This window comes from Silene latifolia, chromosome 5 (genome assembly GCF_048544455.1).
Source record: "Silene latifolia isolate original U9 population chromosome 5, ASM4854445v1, whole genome shotgun sequence".
NCBI classification, from domain to species: Eukaryota; Viridiplantae; Streptophyta; class Magnoliopsida; order Caryophyllales; family Caryophyllaceae; genus Silene; species Silene latifolia.
The window spans coordinates 79611433-79635643 of NC_133530.1; the positions used below are offsets into that span (position 1 = coordinate 79611433).

General features: G+C 36.3%; 1 long non-coding RNA gene across 1 annotated transcript; it reads right to left on the reverse strand.

Annotated features, from left to right (window-relative positions):
• Positions 1-8: 8 nt before the first annotated feature.
• LOC141656187 (uncharacterized) lies at positions 9-474 on the reverse strand. The gene is made up of 3 exons (XR_012548410.1): positions 439-474; positions 187-310; positions 9-89 (listed from the first exon to the last, which is right to left on the reverse strand). It is a non-coding gene; the product is annotated as an uncharacterized LOC141656187 (long non-coding RNA).
• Positions 475-24211: the final 23737 nt, after the last annotated feature.

Sequence of the window (24211 nt, forward strand, 5' to 3'; positions counted from 1 at the left end):
TACATGTTGTCCCTTAGCCTCTTCTTGCCAATGTCATTATACCTTTGCCAAACTAGGCGCTCAAGGTTGGTTGGCCAATAGAACACACGCTACAAAAAGTAAACACATAGATGAGAAACAAATTAATAATAAGGTAAAAAGAATAAATAAATTATATTTAATAATATATATTTTATAAATAGATACCCGGAAGTTGTTGAACCACATCTCCTTATCTTCATCACTAGCGTTACTCCAACAAGTAACGCCGTGTGTCATGTTCTCTTGGGTGCTATTAGTCACACCACGAACAACTGTTTGACTTCTAAACCTGAAATCAAACATGTTAAAAACATAATTATATAGGAAAACAAAAATAATGTATAATTAACATATGTCTAAAAAAAGTCATTTATTACTAAATAAAAAAATTACAAAATAGAATGAATAAAAAATTACCAAAGACCATTCGGATCAAGGATCATCCTGTTGTCGTATGTCGGGTATAGCAACCTCCTCCTCCTCCTCACTCACCTCCGTAGTAGAACGGTCAACGTCCTCCTCCTGCTCTCGGGAGCTACTACCTCCCTCACTATAGCCTCCGCGCTGCCTACTTCCTCCAGGAGCCATGTGTACTACAATTGAATAAAAAGTATAAATGGGTCATATTGAGAGTAGGTTCGAGTATGATTCACTTCCACGAGTTTGTAACGATCATGGACTCTCGTTCCAGCTACGGAATTATCCCTCCATTGAATCTTGAATAAGACGGTTTTATAACTCCTATCCCGGCCATTGTAGCACAACTCAAAGATATCCTCTAATATGCCATAATAATCATTGCCATCAAGAGAAGAAATAGTAACGCCGTAGTTGCATTTAGCCTTACTTTTGCCATAGTCAAATGTTTGAAACTTAAACCCATTAATTGAATATCGATTCCACGTCACAACCTTTCGAGAAGGACCCAAAGCCAAGCTTCTTATCACATCATCTTGAATATTTAGCTTACATACATGCTTCCGAAACCAGGCTGGAAATTGATCCTCATGCTTATGCCAAACATCCTCTCTGTTCACATTAGGGTGATCTTTAATGAAATCTGTCACAAATTGAGCTTCATATGGCTCCAAAACCTCACAATTAGATAGCACATAAAGGTGGGCACGGTTATACTCCTTGTCATCCAGAAATCTTGTTCCCCCAACTGATGAACACCCTATTTCATCCTGCATTTGGAAACACTTGGGTATACTTGTGTCTAGTTCATCCGCTTCATCAATATTCAAGTATTTTGCTTTGGTCTCAATATGTTTTTCAAAATAAAGAGAGCAAAAATTGGCAATCTCTTCCGTTAGGTAGGCATTGCATATAGAACCTTCCACACGAGCTTTATTACCAATTTTTTCTTCAAATGATTAAGAAACCTTTCGAAAGGATACATCCACCTATATTGGACGGGTCCACCAACTTTAGCTTCATATGGCAAATGGATAGGTAGATGCTCCATCGAATTGAAAAAAGAAGGCGGAAATATCATCTCAAGTTTACACAAAATTTCTGGTATTTGGTCTTCTAAACGACTCATGTCCTCAACTGATATCGTGGAGGAACATAAATCTCTAAAAAATTGACTTATTTCAGAATCGCATTCCAAATCGTAGTCGGGAGTAAATTTTTAAAAGCCACGGGTAATAAGCGCTCCATGAAAACATGACAATCATGACTTTTCAACCCTTTCAACTTCAGTTCCTTCAAATCAACACAACGGCTCAAATCGGATGCATATCCATCGGGAAACTTCAAGTTTCCTATCCAATCGCACAATACCTTTCTTTGAGCTTTGTCAAGAGTAAATATGGCTTTTGGTTTAGCCCCATCCTTACGAATATGAAGTTTAGGACGATCACAAAATTTCTTCAATTCTATTCTTGAATTAATATCATCACGTGTCTTTCCTTTTACATCCATAATCGTATGAATAAGTAACTCAAACAAGTTCTTCTCTATGTGCATCACATCCAAATTGTGTCCGATCAACATTGTTTTCCAGTAGGGAAGCTCCCAAAAAATACTTCTTTTAAACCAACCATTTTTTTTTCTTTTTCAACTCTTTAAACTCTTCTTCATCCCATCGACGTTGTTGGCAAATCACGCATGACCTCCCATATCTCATCCCCTTGAGTCGAACCAGGAGCATTGTCACGCACCTCCTTACCTTTTAAGAAAGATTTCTTGTTCTCTCTATGAATATGTCCATCCGGTAAGAAACATCTATGACAATCAAACCAACTAATTTTTTGGAATTAGGAAGATAAAATGCTTTACTCCTATCCATGCAATAAGGACATGCCTTTCGCCCGGTTGCCCATCCCGATAGCATACCATATGCGGGAAAATCATTTATAGTCCATAACAATGAAGCTCTTAGTTGGAAATTTTGCTTCTTCGACACATCAAATGTTTCTACACCAACTTCCCACAAATACTTCAGTTCCTCCACCAACGGTTGTAAATAAACATCCAGATGGTTTTTGGGTTATCGGACCGGAATAAGTAAAGAGAGGAAAATAAATTGTCTTTTCGAGACAAAGCCAAGGAGGTAAGTTGTACGGCGTGGTCATTACGGGCCAACACGAGTAGTTTCTACCAAACTGACCAAAAGGGTCAAACCCATCCGTACACAAGCCAAGTCTCACATTGCGAGGTTCCTCGGCAAAATCGGGATATAACCTATCAAAACGCTTCCACTCCTCCCCGTCACTCGGATGACACATCTTTCCAGGTGTACGAGGATTTTCTTTGTGCCATCTCATTTGGTTGGCAAGATTTTTCGTGGCATACATTCTTTGAAGTCTAGGAGCTAATGGAAAATAAATTAATGTGTTTTTTGATATTGGTTTCTTTCTCTTTCCACTCCTTTTATTACCCTTCTTCCCCTTCAAAACAATATTTCCTTCACTTGTCTCATATCTATCCCTTTGACATTTCTTACATTTGTCAAGCAAAGCATCATCTTTCCAAAAAGCATACATCCTTTAGGACATGCATCAATCTTTTCATGTGGAAGTTGAAGACCTTTGACCACTTTCTTGGTATTATAGAAATTTCGGGTCATAACATTATTATCGGGTATAACATCCTCAACCAACGTAGCAATACTATCAACGGCTTTAAATGGCATATTATACTCACATTTTAAAGAAACTATCCTGGATGCAACTTGTAACAATGTCATTCTACTCCCCTCATATAAGGTTTTTTTCGGAAGCACTTAGCATGTCAAAAAAGGCTTTTGCTCTTGGGTTTGGTTGTTCTTCATCAATCATTGGTACACGGTCGTCATTAATGAAATCATTAGACTGAAAGGCATCAAGTACCATTTCTCTATATGGGTTCTCATTTTGTTGGATTTGAGGCTCTTCGGGATAATATTTTTCTCCATGGGAGATCCAATTGTAGTAGTTTGGAAAAAAACCATTTGTAACAAGATGCTCTTCTACTTCAATGTCAAATAAATATTTTAAGTTTTTACATTTAGTACAAGGACACCTAAGTTTATGTTGTTCCAAATCATATGAATCTTGACATCTAGCAAATTCAATAAATCCACGAACTCCCTTTACAAATCTAGCGATAGGACGTTTCTTCTTATCTACTCTTTCTTCGTACATCCATTTACGTTGAGATCTCTTCATTTTAATCTATAAGCAATATATAGCAAACTAACCATTTTAAATAATAATATTTAATTTCAATAAAAAAAGCAATGGTTATCTCATCCTCCATTTTATGCTAATTTCAAGATTTCAATTGGGTCCTTATCACTCCAACCTAAACCCATCAATGTACGTTTCAAGTCACTAGCAAACACACATTTGTGAATTATTAATGAGAAAAAAATTCGGCAAGACAATTCCCTTAGTTCTCCAAATACACAATGTGGAAAAGATACATATTCCACATATGTATTCAGAGAACATTGGAGAAATTTGCAACCAAATTCTTTTCTCATTAATAAAATCACAACTATGTGTTTACTACCTAAGTGACTTGAACGTACAAAGACATCCCAAAATGGGGACTATTCAAGAATTGCTCCTAATGAGTAATTCTTGAACGGGTACTAGGTCATTATATATTAAACAAGTTGTCAAAATTATAAGGCAAATTTATACAATCCCCTAATCAAATGACATTACTAATTTAGCAAATTTATACATCATGCTCATTGTATTCAAGAAAAATGCTAATTAATTAACAAAAATGCTAATTAAATTATTCTAACTTAATTAATTTGGTTAATTATACAAGTTGTCAAAAATGCTAATTTCTAACCCTAACTCAAATTAATTAACAAAAATGCTAATTAAATCATTCTAACTTAATTTGGTTAATTATAAGGCAAATTTATACAATCCTAACATTATACTACCTTCATAAAACTATACTACCTTCAACAATACTACTTCAATATTACTAAAACTAAGCATCACTAATCAAATCACATTACTAATTTAACAAAAACCCCAATTTCTACCTTCATAAAACTATACTACCTTATACAATCCCCTAATCAAATCACATTACTAATTTAACAAAAACCCCAATTTCTAACCCTAACTCAAATTAATTAACAAAAATGCTAATTAAATTACAACTACATACAATAATAAGCATCACTAATGTATAAATTACAACTAGATACTAAATAAGGATCACAACTTAAACAAAATATGAAGGATTCAAGTAATTAAATCGATTTGAGTCGAAAACAAACCTTTATTATAAACAAAGGGTCGGTAGGGATGTAGTGTGCGGATGGCGGCAGCGAGTGGTGGCGTCCGGTGGTTGTAGTTGGTGGTGGCGTCGGAACTCTTGGCGATTTTTGTTTTGTTTTGTTGATAGATAGAATGAATGAGGGACGGGTGAGAGAAGAATCTGTCAAAAAAGAAACAGGCTATGGCGACCGTTTTTGGTCGCCAAAATGGCGACGGGTAATGGTCGCCAATTTGGCGATCGATTTTGGTCGCCAAATTGGATAATATTTCGTCGCCCGTGGATTTCATACGGATTTTGGATAAAAAGGTATAGTCGCCAAATTGGCGACGGATAGTGGTCGCCCGTTTTTTTTTTCCTGTCGCCAATTTGGCGACTGTAGTATGTCTGTCGCCTTTTTCGTGTTTTCTTGTAGTGAGAGGCCATAAAATGAAACAATTTCTTTAATTTTAAGGAATCTATGTACTGCAAATAGAGGAGAATATTTGCCAAGAGGGCAATACGCCAACACACAGTAAAAAAAAAAAGAATAACATGATTGCATTCCAATTATCTCTACTGCCCTTTTACGAACAGGGATCATCACCAAAAAAATTAATGCTTACCATAATGAATCCACCCATGATCATATTAATAACAAACTCTTCTTAGTAAACAGCGGAAGCACCAATTAAGAACATGACGAAAAATTAGTATTAAGTGATCAGGTAGGGGTATCAAAATATAAGCAATACAATTTTCACTGTCATAATGGCGAGCGAACATAACATCATGTAAATACAATTTAATTTGTATAACTTTTAATGGGTAAATTAATCAAATCTATAATGGTTATGATACCAAATGTAAGATAAACTTTATGATTTCAATATGAAATCAGTCCCAAGATACAATATAGATTTGAATTAATTTAACCCTAATACAATCAATAGACGAAATAAAGGACTAACCTTGGTCCATGTCTTACAGATGCACTCAATACAATAAGAAGTATGTGACGATTGATTCTCCTCCTTAACCCCTTTCCTTTATGTTTCTTGATGATGGAGAAGAAACTGTCTTTGTACCCTTTCACTTTTCTTTTAATGTACGTATGTCTGTGTTTTGTCAGGATGAATTATAATTATGATAATTTTCTTACTGTATCCTATCATATATATATATGATGGGTTACGTACCTTTTCGCAAAAACAAAACCGTTCGTACCTTTTCGTGAAAGACGACTTATTAGCGTAAGGTAAGAGGGAATAATAATTCCCGGACTTTAATTACATTAATCGGGACCGATCCATCACGATACCGTCTTTTATATTAAAGTCTCGTAATATTAGTGTGAACTTAACTTTTATTAAAACCCGAAACACATAGGCCATACAAATATTATTAATTATTCTAACAGTAGAAATTAGCCCCATAACTTATGAATTATATGCAAATTAGCTCCGATTTTTACTTGTAACAAATTAACCTCATAACTTATCAAATATGTGCAATTAAACACAAATAAGTTTTTTACCATTTTTTAAATAAAACTATTATAAATATATTTCTTACATAATTAAATATAATATTTAAGACGGGGGTGGTGAATGAAGACACGTCTTCCCCTTCAGCCATCATCAATGTAACTCAGGGTATTAATTCAAGGGAGTCCTTCTTAGGTGGCGTAAGCTCGAGTTCGTCCTCCGTTTGTGACAACTTATCTTCTTCTCGCATTCAAATTCTCCAAGGAGACCCTATGATTGTTACTTCTCATTCAAGCTTACCTTCTTCTATGGCGAATGACTTGGCTAACACCTCTGATTGCTTCCAAGCCCATAATGATTCAAATGAACGCGAGTCGTTCCTCTTTTCAGCGTGCCCTAAAAAGTGTGAGTTTTCTTCTTTGGTAAACTGCCATATGCCTCGATTACACGTAGGCTTTGCAGGTACCCTTCATCAAATCCGCAAGTGAATGAGAAAAAGAGAATTAATAACTTCAAGAAGAAGCATAGCCAAGGGGATGAATCTCCGAGACGCAGTTTATCTACTTGTTCTACAAGTAGGTCTTTCTCCCGTAACTTTCTACGTCCTCGAGGCGTAAGTGTGTCTCGTTTTAGGTACTCCTCCGAAGCTAAAGTGCCAAAGAAGAGAAAAGAAGTTCTCGCTCACTTGGAAAGCTCAGATCGTCCCCTCAAGAAGCTTATTTCCTTTTCCTAACCCCGTATATAGTTTAGTTTCTTTTGCAGATAATGTAATAGTAAAGTCCGACTTGGAGAGTCGGATAGTTACTATGTAACGAAACTTTCTTTCTTGTTGCCAAAAAAAAAAAACATAATATTTACAAATTCAACGAAAAATCCGAACCAATTTTAGTATAAATTAAAAATTGGTCATATGAGTTTTCATTGTAACATCATTAAAAATTCTCATATAAGGAACATTTTTCGCCAAAAAAAAAAAATATTTGAACATGCTTTTTAATAAACAAGAATTTTAGAATTAAAATCTAATCAATAATTTTGATTATCAATAATAGTAAAATATTTAATTAGAAAATTTTATTCTTAAAAATAAGATATGTGGTTACTTGCATATTAAGAGAAACTTATTTGGTTGATTTGCTATATTTATAAGTTAAGGGTCTTGATTGCACATAATATCAAACTTATGGGAGTGATTTGCTATATTTCCCCTATATCCTCTCACTAAAGTTGGTTCGTGTGGCTGGTAATGACTTTATCCCTTAAACAAGTGATCAATGAAAAAAAAATCAAATTTAGGAGAGATATACCCATTAAATTGCCTTTACTACCCGATATAGATTGCTCCAACTGTTGATATGGATGCTCCTGAACACAACCAAAAAAACAGAATCTTCTCTTCTTTTAAGAAAGGAAATACACACCAAATGACTTGGCCCTAAACGTTTTAATATGTACAAATCACTTTCCTAAGTGTAATTTACTGTACAAAGTTGGTTGGTGTGAGTGATAAGGACTCCTATCTCTTAAACAAGTGGTCATAGGTTCGATTTCTGACTCTTGCGAATGAAAAAGCCAAATTTGGGAGGGGTCTACGGAATTGCCTCAACTGTCGATAAGGGATACTCCTGATCAACATGTTAGACCGCACTTGGTTGATGATGCCAAGTTTCTTTGTAATTTAATGGTTTGCTTCTTAGTTATTCTCAATATCATTTGAAACTCACAAATTACTCCTCAAAGATGGTGCAAAATTGATCAAGACGAAGAAACTCCCTAGTCTAAGTCAAATGTTGTAAGCGAGATAGTGTAACATTCTCAATTTGTCAAATGATAGGAAAACCATGCAACAGTGCGATGCACTATGGTTTCTGATACAGCGAAAGCAAATGGAGAATTTTCACAAAGGAAAAAAATTTCAAAATATGACAAGTGCTTAAACATTCATAAGACTTCTTGTTTTCAAAAGATACCATTTTATAAATATGAAGCACAAAAAGAATATGATTGCTAGTGGGGATTCAAAAGATACCAATCTTATTTTTGCAAGTTGATTTTAGTTCCAAAAATTGGTCTTTTGCTTTTCTATTTTTAGCAAAAATGTGAGTTCCCCAAAAAGATTATAAAGAACACTCTTTGCATTAAAAATGAATTTTTCTTGAGCCTACAAATTGATTGTTCTCTATTATATAAACACTTTTTAAATGAGATTACCTTTTATAAAATTTTTGATAAAAGAGTGAAGAAGTACTTTTAGGACCCTTCCTTCACACACTTCTTCTTCTATAAATAGTCTCCTCATTTCTCATTTACTAGTTTGAATGCCCGTGCGTTTCAACGGGATAATTAACTTATTTATAATGCAAAAAAAAAAACGTTATAAGGGTTTATTGTTTACATTATATGTCTAATGATTTGTTTACATATTATTAAAATATCTCTTTCAAAAAAAAAAAGATTAATATATACGTGGGTTAACTCTTATTTATAATCATATAATCACCCCACCTTATACTAATCTTTCGATGTGGGACAATTCTACTATTTATAAGTAATTTATTCACCAAACTTGGATTATTTCTCTGATGTGGGGCAATTCTATTATTTATACGTAGTATATATTCATCAAACCTCCATTGTTTTTAAATATGGGACAAATAACATACTCGGAATTACACCATCTTTCTTGCACTTACTTCGACATCCAACCAGACCCCGAATACCGAATAAGGAGAATTGCTACTCATTATATCTAATAGTTATATTTAAATTTAATAATATGATTAAGTACTCTCCATTAATATTTGTACGTTGTTTTTCTTCGAATTTTTTTTATCATAATTAAGATACGGAAATTTCCCGTGGTACCCCTTAATTTTGTCAGATTTTCCATGTTACCCCTACTTTTAAGAATCTGCCTATGGTACCCTTGAGACTTGAGGTTCCATTTTTTTGCCCATGGTACCCCCTAATGTAAAGGTTGTTAAATGAACGTTAAGTTTAATGACGTGACAATAAAATAATAATTAAAAAATAATACCCCATTAATTTTTTTATTGGTACGGATATCTCTCTCTTTTAAATGAAAATTTAATTAACTATATCATTCTAATATTAGAAATTTCTCATGGTAACCTTAAACTTTGATAGATTACACATGGTACCCCTAATTTTAAGTTTCGACAAATTGTACCCTTGTGTTCACCTTTTTCTTTCCCAGAATACCATTTGACAACTTCCGTCATAACGCCATTACTCATATGACTTGTGACGCATTTTTCTTTTATTATCTATTACACAAACACTTCATCATCTAATTCCTAAATCCATATTTTATTAATAAACTAACATTTAATACCTAAATAACAAAACACAAATAGCAGGGCATGCTCAATTACTCATCTAGTTACTCATAGGAGTAACAACGTTATGAAAAAAGTAAACACAAGGGTATTACATGTAGAAACTTAAAATTAGGGGTATTATGTGTAATCTACCAAAATTCGAGGGTACCATGAAAAATTTCCGTTATAATATTGACCATTTTATCGCTCTTTCTCCCACCTAAAAAAATGCTACAACTTTAAAAATTTAACATTTAATTCAAGATTATGTTTAAAGTCTCTTATATAATAAGTATACTTTGAGAGATTCAATATATTTGGGGTGATACCTAAGTTCCAAGGATAAATCCTATTTATAATCACGTGATCACCCCACCTTATGATAATCTTCTGATGTGGGACAATTCAACTATTTATACGTAGTATATATTTATCACACCTACATTATTTTTCAATGTGAGACGAATAACATATTAAAAGTACACCATATTTTTTGAACATAATTCGACATCCAACCCGATTTAATAATAAGCAAATATTATATTATCTATTAATATTCATACGTTTGTTTTCTATTTTTTCTATCATAATTAAAATATGTGCAAATGATATGAACCTATACTCTAATGATAGAATTTTTTTAACACAATTCTAATTATATTATTTAAACGTAGTATATTTACCATACCTACATTATTTTTCAATGTGGGACATATAAAATCTTTAGGTAGAAAATATAATGATATAAACTTTTAAGAGCTTTTCAAGACAATACTTAAGAGACTCAAAAGATTTTGGGTTGATGCTTAAGTTTCAAGGATGCCTCCTATTTATAATCATAGAATCACCACCTTATGCTATATTTCGATGTTGAAAAGTTCTATTTTTTATACGTAGTATATTTGTCACACCTATGTATTATTTTTCAATGTGGGACATATAACATACTATGAAATACACCATCTTTAATATGTGCAAATTATATGAAATCTATATATACTCTAATGATAGCATTTCTTACCATGAATCTAATAATATTATTTTCATAATTTTTGTGTCGACATTATTTTACCAAATGAAATGTAAAAGTTTTTATATAAAAATTAGAAACATCACTTGAATATAAAATAATAAATACAGAGTATATATTATAATAACTAAAAGATTTTTCAAAGGTTAACTTAGGTTAGAAATTATTATTCTAGAGACAGTAATACAAACTCTTTTAAGAGCTCTTTCTGACAATACTTAAGTGAATCAAAAGATTCTGGGTTATGACTTATGACTTCTATTTATAATTATAAGATCACCCTGCCTTATAGTAATCTTCCGATGTGCAACAAATCTAATATTTATACATAGTGTATATATTCACTACATTTACATTACTTTTCAATGTAGGACAAATAACATACTAAGTACACCATTTTTTTCCGCACCTACTTTGACATCAACCCGATTTAATAATGAGAAAATACAATACAATCTACACTCTAATGATAACATTTTTTTTGTCACAATCTAATTATATAATTTTCATACGATACTTTTTTGTCAAATGAAATATAAAGTTTTTATATCAAAATTATAAACATCACTTTAATATAATATAGAAAATGTATATATATGGGGACAGTTCTATTATTTATATATAATATATTCACCACACCTACATTATTTTTCAATGTGGGACATATAACATACTAAAAAGTACATATCTTTTATATCAAAAATTTTTGGGTTAATACCTAAGTTTCAAGGATGTCTCCTATTTATATTTATAGAATCACCCTACCGTATACTATTCTTTCCATGTGAGATACATAATTTAATTATTTAGACGTAGTATGTTCATCATGCCTACATTATTTTTCAAATGTGAAAGATATAACATACCAAGAAGTACATGTTTCTTCTTAAAAAAACCACTATTGTATACATATTATTTTTCTTTGAAGGTAAAACCGCTTAGTCTCGATAATTAGATAGGGATCTCTACATCGTACTATAACGACTCATTAATGCTCTATTATTGCATTCAGACGACAACCATTAGTAAAATCTTTAGTTTTGTACTGTGTCAGAAGACTACCATTAGTAAAACCTTTAGTTTTGTATTTTTTGATTTTCTTGTTCATGTTCTTAATTCTTTCCCGGGTAGTTCCCAACGATTTCCACTTTATTTTTTATATCATATCGTAGATAATGATAGAAAATCTTAAGAGCTCTTTAAAACAATATTTATGAGACTCAAAAATTTTTGGGTGGATACATAAGTTCCAAATATGCCTCCTATTTATAATCATAGGATCACATCACCTTATAGTAATCTTTCGATGTGGGACAATTCTACTATTTGTATGTAGTATATTCACCACACCTACGTTATTTTCCAACGTGGAACAAAACATACTAAAAATTACACAATTTTACATACTAAGAAGTTTTAATATGTGCAAATAATATGAAATCTATACTCTAATGATATCATTTTTTACCACGACGCTAATTATATTATTTTAATAATTTTTTTAGTGATGCTTTTTTATCAAGTGAAATGTAAAAGTTTAATATAAAAATTGGAAATATCACTTGAATATAATTTAGGAAATATATATATTATAATAATTAAAAGATTTTCCATTTTATTTTTTACATCAAAAATTATTATTTATTATACTTTCCTAAATTAATTTTTGATAATGTGGACGCTCTCGGATCGCTCGAAAAAACTCTCATATATATATATATATATATATATATATATATATATATATATATATATAGATTGCTAAGACTTGAAAACCATTTATTGAGTATTTTGAAAATCATTTTTGAGTCAAAAGTTTTGTTTTCCTTAAGTGTGTGCAAAAACGTTTTAAGTCTTAAAGTCTTCAACTGTTTTCGAAATAGCTCTAAAATCTATCAGTTCGCTGCACTGTGACAAAATGAGTTTGTTCCATGATTCTCGTGTTTAAGTCTTAATTGTAATCTTCATGTTCTTAAGTGAACCACTAAGATTCTGACTTTGTAAACCTGTGAGATAGAACAACATACAAAATCTTGAAGTAGAGTTGCTTTAAGTTTGAGTTGCAACCGGGGTTGGTTAGTAAGTTAGTTTCTGTAACACCCCCTTCTTACCCGGCCAAGGTAATTGGAAGATGTTACCTTCTCGGTTTTTCGAGGCGGTGAATCGGAGATACGATAAAGAAACATTTATTATAAACGACAAGTTTAGTGATTACAAACCATTAACTAATGAATAAAATACAACTCATGGTTACTATACTCGTCTAATTAACTATACCCGTCTTGTGACTCATCAAGGTCGTCCCGCCTCCCGCGAGACTATCCAAACCATCTGTAGCTAATCTGCTCCCCATATGACCAAAGGGTATCATATGGATCAACATAGGCCACCCCAAAAGAGACAGGTGACAAATATACAGAAACACAAACATCAGTTTCAAGAAACAATTTAAAGATGACACGACTCAAGTGTAAACATGCAACATGACTACTAGTATGAATGACATAACATCAAAAGACCACCACCACGGTACCGGGACACGCCCAGGCATACCGACAACCACACTCGTACCGGGATACGCCCAGACATACCGATAACCACAAACAGGTATCGGGACACGCCCAGACATACCGGGTCCGGAAGCCAACCGGATCCCCTGCCAGACGTCGTGTCTCAACCACACGAGCCTCTCCGTAATGCAAGCCATTAATGTGCACATCCCTCTTGGAGTGGGAAAATCCAAGAGGCGACTAAAGCGTAAGATGATCTCCCAACCGTCTTACATCTTCAGAATAACAACAACAAGTACGACAACAACAATAACAACAACAACCACAACAACGACAACCTATATGATAATGACCAATACATGAACCACAACCAACATATCATAATCATCCTCTTAATGGTGTAATTACCACTAAACATGTTATAATACAAATACCCTAATTATGCAAGACTAACTACGACATCAAAATTATTAAAACCGAGTAGGATTAACTTACCTTTTAGCAATCCCCTCAAGCTACTCGAATCCGGACCGAAACCGTCTCAAAGAACCGTCTTATCTAGGTGAAGGAGATGAAGAGGAAGGTGGTAGATCTTCTAATCCAAGCTTGAATCCCAAGTAGAAGGTGTTTGTGAGGGTTTAGAGAGAAGGGATAGGGTTTAGAGAGATAAGGAGGAAGGTGAAAATGATTTTAGGGTTAAGGGAGAAAGGGGATTAATCCCGTATTCTGAAAACAGCGTCACTCGACTCGACCGAATTCCGAGCCCACTCGGTCGAGTGGACTCACTCGGCCGAGTAGAACTCCACTCGGTCGAGTGGACTTACTCGTTCGAGTATACTGTTCACTCGACCGAGTGGACCCACTCGATCCGCTGCAACACCGACTTGGTCTAGTCTAGGTCTTGTGTAAGGTCATCCTTCCCTCCCGAATGATCTCTTATCAGTATAAAGGTCCTCTCATGTGTCCCAAGGTCTAAGTACGGGTCCCACAAAGGCCGGGTATTACAATCTTCCCTCCATAAAATGAACTTCGTCCTCGAAGTTCGCCTCACCCTCACCTTTCCTTAACATTTTCTTACGTCTCATTCTTGTCATGCCTCACTTTCAATATCTTCCTCAAGCCTTCACTCGTCTCTCTCGCTAGTTCTAATGTCTTTTCTTATTCCTAGATGTTACATTCACTCCCCCTAAAAGAGAACTTCGTCCCGAAGTTCGCCACTCGATCCCTCGCAAGAAAGGTTCTCTTATTCACTCGATCTTGGCTCATGGGTCCGAGTACAAGTCAAGATCACCTTTCATTCCCACTATCATGTCTAAGGCCTTAGTCGAATCGTGCATAGTTTCTGACTCTACGTATATGTGTATAACTCATGACTGCGTATATAAAGATCGTAACACGGTCGAGTGCCTCGCCTACTGTGACTCACTATCTTATATATTCCTTATCCCGACTAATTCATGTTGTGCATAAACCACGTGATCACGTATGTATTCTTAGCCATCCTCGTATCATATCATCTCACTCTAATTGCCACAAGACTCGATCGTGTATAAGAATCATAGAATTCTCACTTATGCTTACCGATTACCGCATCAGTATTATCCTTACTAAGCATGTTAGGTCTCATCCATCGACTAAACATATTTTATGTTACTGATGCGTGCATTTTATATAGTCTTTCTGAGCCTTATTTGTACGCATTTCTATGCATATTACGTAGTATTAAGCTACAAATGTCCCCCGAATTGTTTACTTTAGTTTCTCTTGTCCTATTTGCTGGAATGAACTAAAGAGAAGCGGAATCAAGCTTAGAACATGTCCCTATGCATGCATTTATGAGATGAGTTGAGTCGGAGCTTGGAAACTACTATTTGGTGATGCGCGTAAAAGTAAAGAAGCTAGGCGGGCAAAGAAAGAGCTTCATATAACTAGTGCCTAATTTGAAGAGCCATATCTTGAGTTATACAACTGATACTCAAGTGATTCAAATTGAAGATAAAAGCTTGTCCTGTTAGCATTCCAACACCACCAAAAACGCTCTGTTTGCCCAAGTAACGAAGAAATGGCGACCGTTTGAAATTCAGTGCGCGAAGCAGGAATTATGCACTGGAAACCACTCGATCGAGTACTATAGTGCTCGATCGAGTACATTATGTCCTCGATCGAGTGGTGCCTTTTTGATAGTGCTTGATTGAATACCTAATGTCTTCGATTGAGAGGTTTTTGCTGGGAGTTACTCGATCGAGAAGTTCTAAAGTCTTCGATCGAGTACTTTTTTATCTGACGCAAGATTTTAATATCTTGTTATCGTATCTTAGGTTTAATAATTGTCTATCCTATAAATAGGATAGGCGTAATTAGGTTGAGGATATCTTTTTCATATTTCTTGAACTCTTTGTCCAGTTGAACGTGACTTGCTTCTCTTTCCCGGATCTCAAACTTTTGTAATTCTTTCTTCCCTTTTACTCTAAGTTTTATTCCTCTTTTATCATCTTTATACCATGCTTACTAATGTTCTATCTTTCATTCTTGTTTTATTCATTGTTATGTATAGCTAATTCTCTAATGCTAGGATTAGGGGAACCATGATAGTATAACAATGATGCGATAATTTGGTTTAGGAGGTTTTGTTGTGAGAATTGATTCATTAGCAATATAACTGTAATTATTAGGTTGAATGCATGCAGCTGATGTAATTAAACTGGTTAAATTCAGACCTAGATCGAGAGATTGGAATGAATAAACCTGTTATGAACAATAGACTACACTAATGAGGGTGAAAGCTAAGTTAATGGGATTTTAGGGCAGATAGTGGACCGAGAGGACCTTTCCACTACCCTTTTCACATCAGACCGACTAATGGGATTTTATGGCAGATATCATGGTGAACCGACATCCTAGCATCTCTCTTTCTATTTTCTCTCAATCCTTGATTTTAATTTAGTTCATTAGTTTAGTTTAAACAACTTAAACCCCCCTGTTTCGTGACCATAGACAGACTAGACAACGGGTAGATAGTGACCGCCTCTCTATGGATACGATACCCGACTTGCCTCTGCTACATTAGTTAGAGCCCGTTGGTTTTATTTTTGATAGGGTTGCGACAGCCGTGTCAAATTTTGGCGCCATTGCCGGGGAGGCAACTATTTTATTTACTTGTTTATTTTAGTCTGTCTTTAGGCTCGAGGAATTTATTCCTTAAGGCAGTTCTTATCTTTTCTTCTAGTTTTGTTTTGATAGGTCCTACAGGTCCTACCTAGACAGATCTAGGTAACCGATCATCAAAGGGAAAGCTTGACTACCTTTGATCTTCCACCTATGTTCCATCCTATGGCACAACAGGTGGTTTACTTTGAGAGATGTGGTGCTGCTGGGCACAATGCTGTTATTTGCTTGGCGGAGAACGACGAAGTCTATGCATTTAGGCAGCGTAGACAAGCCAGTCAACCCTTCACATATGGGCCGCCACATCCGCTTCAAAAATGAGGCTATCAAAAGCCCCCATTCATTTAGCGACCGCAACAACAAGCTCCTCCCCCTGATAAAAACAGAAAGAAGATATTACTGAATTGAAGTCTTTGGTGAAGACACTTGCACTTCAAATGCAAGAAAATGATAAATCTATAGAGGCTCATATCAAGGAATTTGAGTCTCAAATAGCTCAATTAGCAGCCAAGTTGGACTTTAGGCACTGAGAGACGGTATATGCTACCTACGCCGAAAGCAGTCTTTCCTACGAAGGACCTGAGTTGCCTATTGACGACGATGATATGTATGACTCGGAATCCGAAGATTTATCTGAAAACAAAGCATCACACGAAGACTTCTACACTGTACAGCAACAAAAATTCGATCGAACTAGCTACAGTGTTCGATCGAATTAATTATATGAGGGAGAGCTCGATCGAACAGAATTCAACACTCGATCGAACACTTTGCATGAGGAGTCACTCGATCGAGCAGTTATATGTGATCGATCGAGCAATATTCACAGGAAAGGCTCTCGATCGAGTACCGTTATTGCTCGATCGAATATATTGGCCACAAAGAGCTATGCTATGTCACCTAGGTCCGTTTTGGATGACGATATGAAAGAAGACAATGGTTATGGTGAATCTCCCATTTGGAAAGCCGAGCTGGATGCTTTAGAGGCTGCAATATATGGGACATAACCCATAAAGGAGGGGAATGAGAAGGTAGCTGAGTTAGTGAATGATCCTAGCACGGTAGAGGTAATAAACTTTTCTGCATTGGTTCTGACGTTAGGAGCGACCGGCCTGAGGTATTTAACGATAACTTCATGATTATTGGTATGGCTGATAGTGAACTACCTTATGTGACCTCTAATTTATGTTTTGATGCTCCACCCTCTCCCGGTTAGACAAATAATTTAATAATATTTCACCATATTTGTCATCGGAAATTTGTTAAGTTGAGACGGTACTTCAGGTTGCTTTTATATGCCCCTTTTCTATTTTGGTGCTACTTATGCTTTTGTGTAGCACATGCGCAGATATATGATCGTTTGCTAAGAGCTTTGAGCTACTTTGATTGTGACCAACTGGAGCAATTGAAATGAAGAAAAGAAGGTCGAGCTGGGACCTATCTGAAACTAGCGCTGACCGGGAGGCAACCCGGAGTTTAAAGCTTTTTAGTTGATTTTCAAACATTTCAGTTTTTGGTGGACATGTAATAATTGGTTTTCAGACATAGACTGGATCGGTTAGACTTGTTTTGTCAGTTCTATGGGCGTTTATTGCATGTTTGCAGGTGCCTCATTTGGAGCCTAATATTCGTGCATAGACAACCATTTGATCGAGCACACCAGGTAGGACGAAGACTTCTCGATCGAGTGACTTCACGGGCATTTCTATTCGATCGAGTACTTTTGTACCTCGATCGAGTACCTTCGAGGTTCCTTTCTACTCGATTGAATGCCATATGTTTCGATCGAGTACGGATGCTGTAACTTGAGTTTTGTGACGTTGCTATGAAGCTGTTTGCGACCTCCCATGTTGCTGGCTGGTTTGGGGAGGTCCCTACTTCGCGTATTTTTATAAGTTTTCCGCGCTTCACTCTCTTCTTTTCCGTTTGCATTACTTTTCCCTATTTTTGAGTACAATGTGGGCATTGTACAGGTTGGTTTGGGGAGAATATATGCGTCCTTATCTGTGTATGCATAGTGTTTTTTTTGTATTTCTGTTATCACGTTTAATTTTTGTATGCATTGTCTTTTATTCTCAAAAATTGAAAAAATTCAAAACAAATTCAAAAATCTCATAAAATTCAAAAATTTCACGTTTACTTTAGCATATAGGTTGAGTCGGAACGGTAGATTTTAGTGATGAAATTGCACTACATTTAGTCATTTTACTCAAGCCTTGCAACAAATTGATATTTTATTAGCTTGGTCATTTGCATAATCTACGAGTTTATGTTAAAATTTAGCTGAACGAATAGACTTAACCTGAAATTTTGGCAAACTACTTATAATTTCTAAGTTTTAAAGCCTTAATAACTGGTGTCATTTATGACCAGTTTCATGTAGGATTGTGAGTAGTTACTCCTTGCATAACATGTATCATTAATTTGCACGTATATGAGATTCAAATGCTTTCTGCCTACATACATTCAGGTCAGTGGTTGGTGTCACATGCAGAGAGGTGCTTACATTCCCTTTTCTTCCATTTTACCTATTAACTCCACATTTAGCCAAATTTGCCTTTTGACCCTTAACTACATCCCAAATTTAGCCTGCCTTGTCAAGCTAGTTTAGTGATTATTTTGCGGTATTTTAGTATTGATCCGAATTCGGTTTATATTTGATTATTGGAGTTGGTAATATATGGAGAAGGAGGATGAAATGATGAAAAAAAGAAGTTGAAAAAAAAATAATTCGAAAAAAAAAAGAAAATCAGAAAAAAACCGTGAAAGAGAAAAGAGTAATAAAAAAAAAGAATTTGTTTGTTAACGGTTTTTACTCCTATATTCTTATTCAATATCGTATGAGAAGTTGTTTGTTATATGGTTTAGTGAGTTTGTATGCCGAAATAAAGGGCATCTGTGCTTATTTCTAATGGTTGTGAATCGGATATGGTTCATTTGGTTCTGTTTAGTTAGCTAGCTTGGCTATTAACCTCACATTTCCAGAAATGTTTTGCCTTTTCTTACCCATTACCTCACTTGCCATACTTTTGTAAGCCCTCAGCTGTGACAGACCTTATTTGGTTGGAATGTGTGTACGGTAGTTAGAATTGTCTATCATATTAGTTGCATGCATGTTTATGTGGGTCGTAGTTTAGGTGAGCGACTATATTTCTTTCTTTCACACATTTAATTGCTTACCCTTTGCTTCATGAGAAAAGAGTGACCCGTGAGAGTCCATTATCAAAGGTCTTGAAAGGTCAACGGTTCAACTTTAATATAGACATCCCATAACTCGTTTGCATTTGATAGTTTTTGCTATAAGTGTTAGTGCTTGCATTAAATCGGTTTAAGTGGACAATTTGTAGCTAGCTCTGAGTTTTCTTTTCTATTCCATTAGTTTTGCATATAGTTTGCTTGGGGACAAGAAAAGGTTTGGTTTGGGGAGGTTTGATGCGTGCATTTTATTTAGTCTTTCTAAGCCTTATTTGCACGCATTTCTATGCATAATACGTAGTATTAAGCTACAAATGTCCCCCGAATTGTCTACTTTGGTTTCTCTTGTCCTATTTGCAGGAATGAACCAAAGAGAAGCAAAATCTAGAACATGTCCCTATGCATGCATTTAGGAGATGAGTTGAGCCGGAGCTTGGAAACTACTATTTGGTGATGCGCGTAGAAGTAAAGAAGCTAGGCGAGCAAAGGAAGAGCTTCATATAACTAGTGCCTAATTTGAAGAGCCATATCTCAAGTTCTACAACATATACTCAAGTGATTCAAATTGGATATGAAAGCATGTTCTGTTAGCTTTCCAACGCTACCAAAAACGCTCTGTTTACCTAAGTAACGAAGAAATGCCGACCATTTGAAGTTCAGTGTGCGAAGCAGGAATTATGCGCTGGAAACCACTCGATCGAGTACTATAGTGCTCGATCGAGTACTTAATGTCTTCGATCGAGTGGTGCCTTTTTGATAGTGCTCGATCGAGTACCTAATGTCCTCGATCAAGAGGTTTTTGCTAGGACTTACTCGATCGAGGAGTTCTAAAGTCCTCGATCGAGTACTTTTCTATCTGGCGCAAGATTTTAATATCTTGTTATCGTATCTTAGGTTTAATAATTGTCTATCCTATAAATATGATAGACGTAATTAGTTTGAGGATATCTCTTTCATATTTCTTGAACCCTTTGTCCTGTTGAACGTGGCTTGCTTCTCTTTCTCGGATCTCAGACTTTTGTAATTCTTTCTTTCCTTTTACTCTAAGTTTTATTCCTCTTTTATCATCTTTATACCATGCTTACTATTGTTCTATCTTTCGTTCTTGTTTTATTCATTGCTATGTGTAGCTAATTCTCTAATGCTAGGATTAGGGAATCCATGATAGTATAGCAATGATGCGATAATTTGGTTTAGGAGGTTTTGTTGTGCGAATGGATTCATTAGCAATATAACTGTAATTATTAGGTTGAATGCATGCAACTGAAGTAATTAAACTTGTTAAATTCAGACCTAGATCGAAAGATTGAAATGAATAGACCTGTTATGAACAATAGATTACACTAATGAGGGTGAAAGCTAAGTTAGTGGTATTTTAGGGCGGATAACGGACCGAGAGGACCTTTCCACTACCCTTCTCAAATCAGACCGACTGGCCTACCTTTAGCTGATTTGTATAATATCATGGTGAACCGACATCCTAGCACCTCTCTTTCTATTTTCTCTCAATCCTTGCTTTTAATTTAGTTCATTATTTAAGTTTAAACAACTCAAACTCCCCTGTTTCGTAACCATAGACACACTAGACAACGAGTAGATAGTGACCGCCTCCCTGTGGATACGATACCTGACTTGCCACTGCTGCATTAGTTAGAGGCTGTTGGTTTTATTTTTGATAGGGTTGCGACAGCCGTGTTAGTTACAACATATGAAACGACACATAACAATGTAAACAACTCATTTCAATTCCTTCGTTACTGATTTCTATGCTTATACAACTACTAGGGTGCGGTCGAGTTATAAAACGGGAGTACTCAATCCATGTCGGTTCAAAACAATCCAAACAAGGTCAAAACAGTCCACTCGTTTGAGTGGAGACTTACTAGGTCAAGTGGGGCTGTCACTCGGTCGAGTGAGAATGTCACTCCGTCGAGTGCGGGTTTTTACAGAAAGTTCCCAAGGTCTGTTTTCCGCTCACTCGATCGAGTGAATTGGGGCACTCGGTCGAGTGGACCGAGCCGAGTGTCACCTGATAGTCCAAAATCCGGTCATTCATGGTCTCTAAACTTACCTACGACCAATCATACTTGGAAAAGGGTCTTAATGGTGATCATAGGATCATCCCACCACACAACATCTACTAGGTTTTGGCCTTATGGCCGAGTTTACAACGCGAGAAAAGTAAATTGTCCGAGACTCAACCGACACAAGGTCACACAAGTTTCCACATGAGTAGATAAAACTAAGAAGATGACTTCCTCCTCTTGCCAAGCCTCTTAACCCACCGAACCAGGGCTCCTTGGTTGTTTACCGGTGACTCCTCCCTCCGCGAGCTAAGCTTTTCACTCCTTGTATGGCCCGAGGTGTCCATCGTCGCGTCTTCTACTATTGCGTTGACGTAGCGGCCATGATACTCCATAAGTCCCGGTGCCCAACTAGATGCTCATCCTCAACTCCCGCTTCCATAGAAAACATTGCCCCCACCCTCGTGAGAGACACCTCCCACCTCCTCTTGGTACGAACTATCCACATTACCTTGGTAATCACCACCCACATTCTCCTGTTAGCCTCCACCTTGATGCGTATCATAAAAGAAACTCCCGGTGGTATAATGCGTGCCGCCCAAGGACCAAGCAAGTGTCCGTCACCATGAGGAATCCTGCGACCCCAATCCGAGGGTTGAATACCATAAGCCTTGAATACTCCAGAAATGTTCCCATGCCCGGACAAAAAGCTAGGGCATTCGGTCGGTCTTAGCCCTTGGTTATAGGTGAACTAATGCATGTCCCGTAGGACCAAGGAGTTGTTTACTCTCTCGATTAGGTCTGCCATGGGATATTGGTGACCATAATCCGGCGGTGGTTGGTTATACCCTCCGGTAAAAGGCGACATGTGCATGGAGTGTCGGGGAGGATCATGGTGTGGTGAAGGTTCGTGCATGAAAGAAGAGGACAAGGCGTAAATGGAGTGTCTAGGCCAGGGCGATCAAAGGGCGGCGAGGTCATGGGTACATAGGAGGACGATGGGGCGTGTAGAGAATTCCTAGGAGGATCGAAAAGGAGTTGCGGGGTTGGTTCCCTTCGTACCGCTTCACCATCAAGAGTGTAAGTAAGATTTTCGGGAATGAGGTAGGATCGGGTCGGAGGACGAGGTGGTGCTAGCTCGGGTAGTTGAGAGGTTTCGGGCAAGCTCCCATTTGCGAGAAGCTTAATGTATAAGTCCGTGTTCACCCTCCATGAGTACTCCTTTTTGTCTTTCCTATCCACAACCCGAAACATGCCCTTCAAGTAGGCAATATTGAAGTATGGCACCCCCATACTCATGGGTCTATCAATTGCCCCCGGTTCATAACCCAAGAGGTTCTTCGCTAGTTTAGTCACTAGGGCGCCACAATCAAAGGAGCACTTGTCGGACTTGGTCATCCTTTCAAATTCTAAGCATACCATAGACACGGGGTTAAAGTAAAAATGCCTCTCATAGTATGGATTGAGGTAGGAGCTTAGAAGTATTACTTCGGAGGAATTGAGTTTACTAGGGTCCCTTCTTCCGTAAAGAGGTTGGTCATTAGGCGAAGGAGAATTTTCAAAACGGGGTGTTCCACATCGTTTGTTTTCATGGCACTAACTTTGGTATTTCGGTTACCCGTGTAAAGGTTGATGTATTTTGTGGCTTTCATTTCCTTCCCCACCTTGTCAAGGGTAAGGGTGGTCCTTTTTCCTACACCCAACCGTTCCGCAAAGACATCACTAGACATGTGAAATGAGGTGTTCTTGAGTCGGAAGCTCACGGTGTGGTCTTTTGGATTGTAGAGGAAGGAGCTCAAAAATTCTAAGGTAAGGGTGCGGTAGCTTATTTTCGCTAAGTTATACAATCCCTCCATTCCAAGTACGCTAAAGATATCATGCACTTGTACCTCTATCCCCAAGGCTTCTAAGGCATTCTCCGCTACACACCTAGTGGCGTTTATACGTCTCTCGGTGAGGGCTAGGAAGGTATTCCTATGGGGTTCACTCTCAAATTCTAACCCCAGGTATCCTGGATGGGTAAAGGCGGGTGGTGCCTCCGGTTCAGATTGGGATTGACGGTTGTTTCTCCCATGGTTGCTCCTCGTGTTTCTTGACATGCTACAAGAGAAATCACACACAAGACATAGAAGGAAAGATGAGACTTGTGACTAACTTTGAAAGATGATGAAATTCTCTCCCAATTCCCCAACTTAATAATTGACCATGTAGTGAGCATAAAAATGGAGTCTTTGACATAATGAGTGTTAAATTTGGTAGATAACTTTACATTTTTAAGATGAAATTCCTTGATTTACCTTATAGTGTAATAATAACCATCAAATTCTTGATTTATCAATACTCTCAGTTCCTTTTCAAGACAAAATCAAAATTGTTCATGAATACTTAGGAAGTTTTCAAGAGTTTCACCCAAGTTTTAAGATGGAAAAATTTCATTTTGAGATCACATACCGTGTTACCAATTAGAATGGTAGTCTTATAAGGCAATTAAACCAACTTTTACTCAAGAAAATCAAAATTTGGGCATGACTTGTCTAAAATTAGAAAATTTAAGACGAAGTTTTAAGGCGAAATTTTCACATATTCAAACAAAACCTATCCATAACAACAAAGGTTAAGCCTTTGTTGTCCAATTATACACAACAACAATCACCAAAATCCACATATAAATTAATTATCAAAATTTCGTTTTCCTTGGCGATGACAAAAAATTTTGACACAC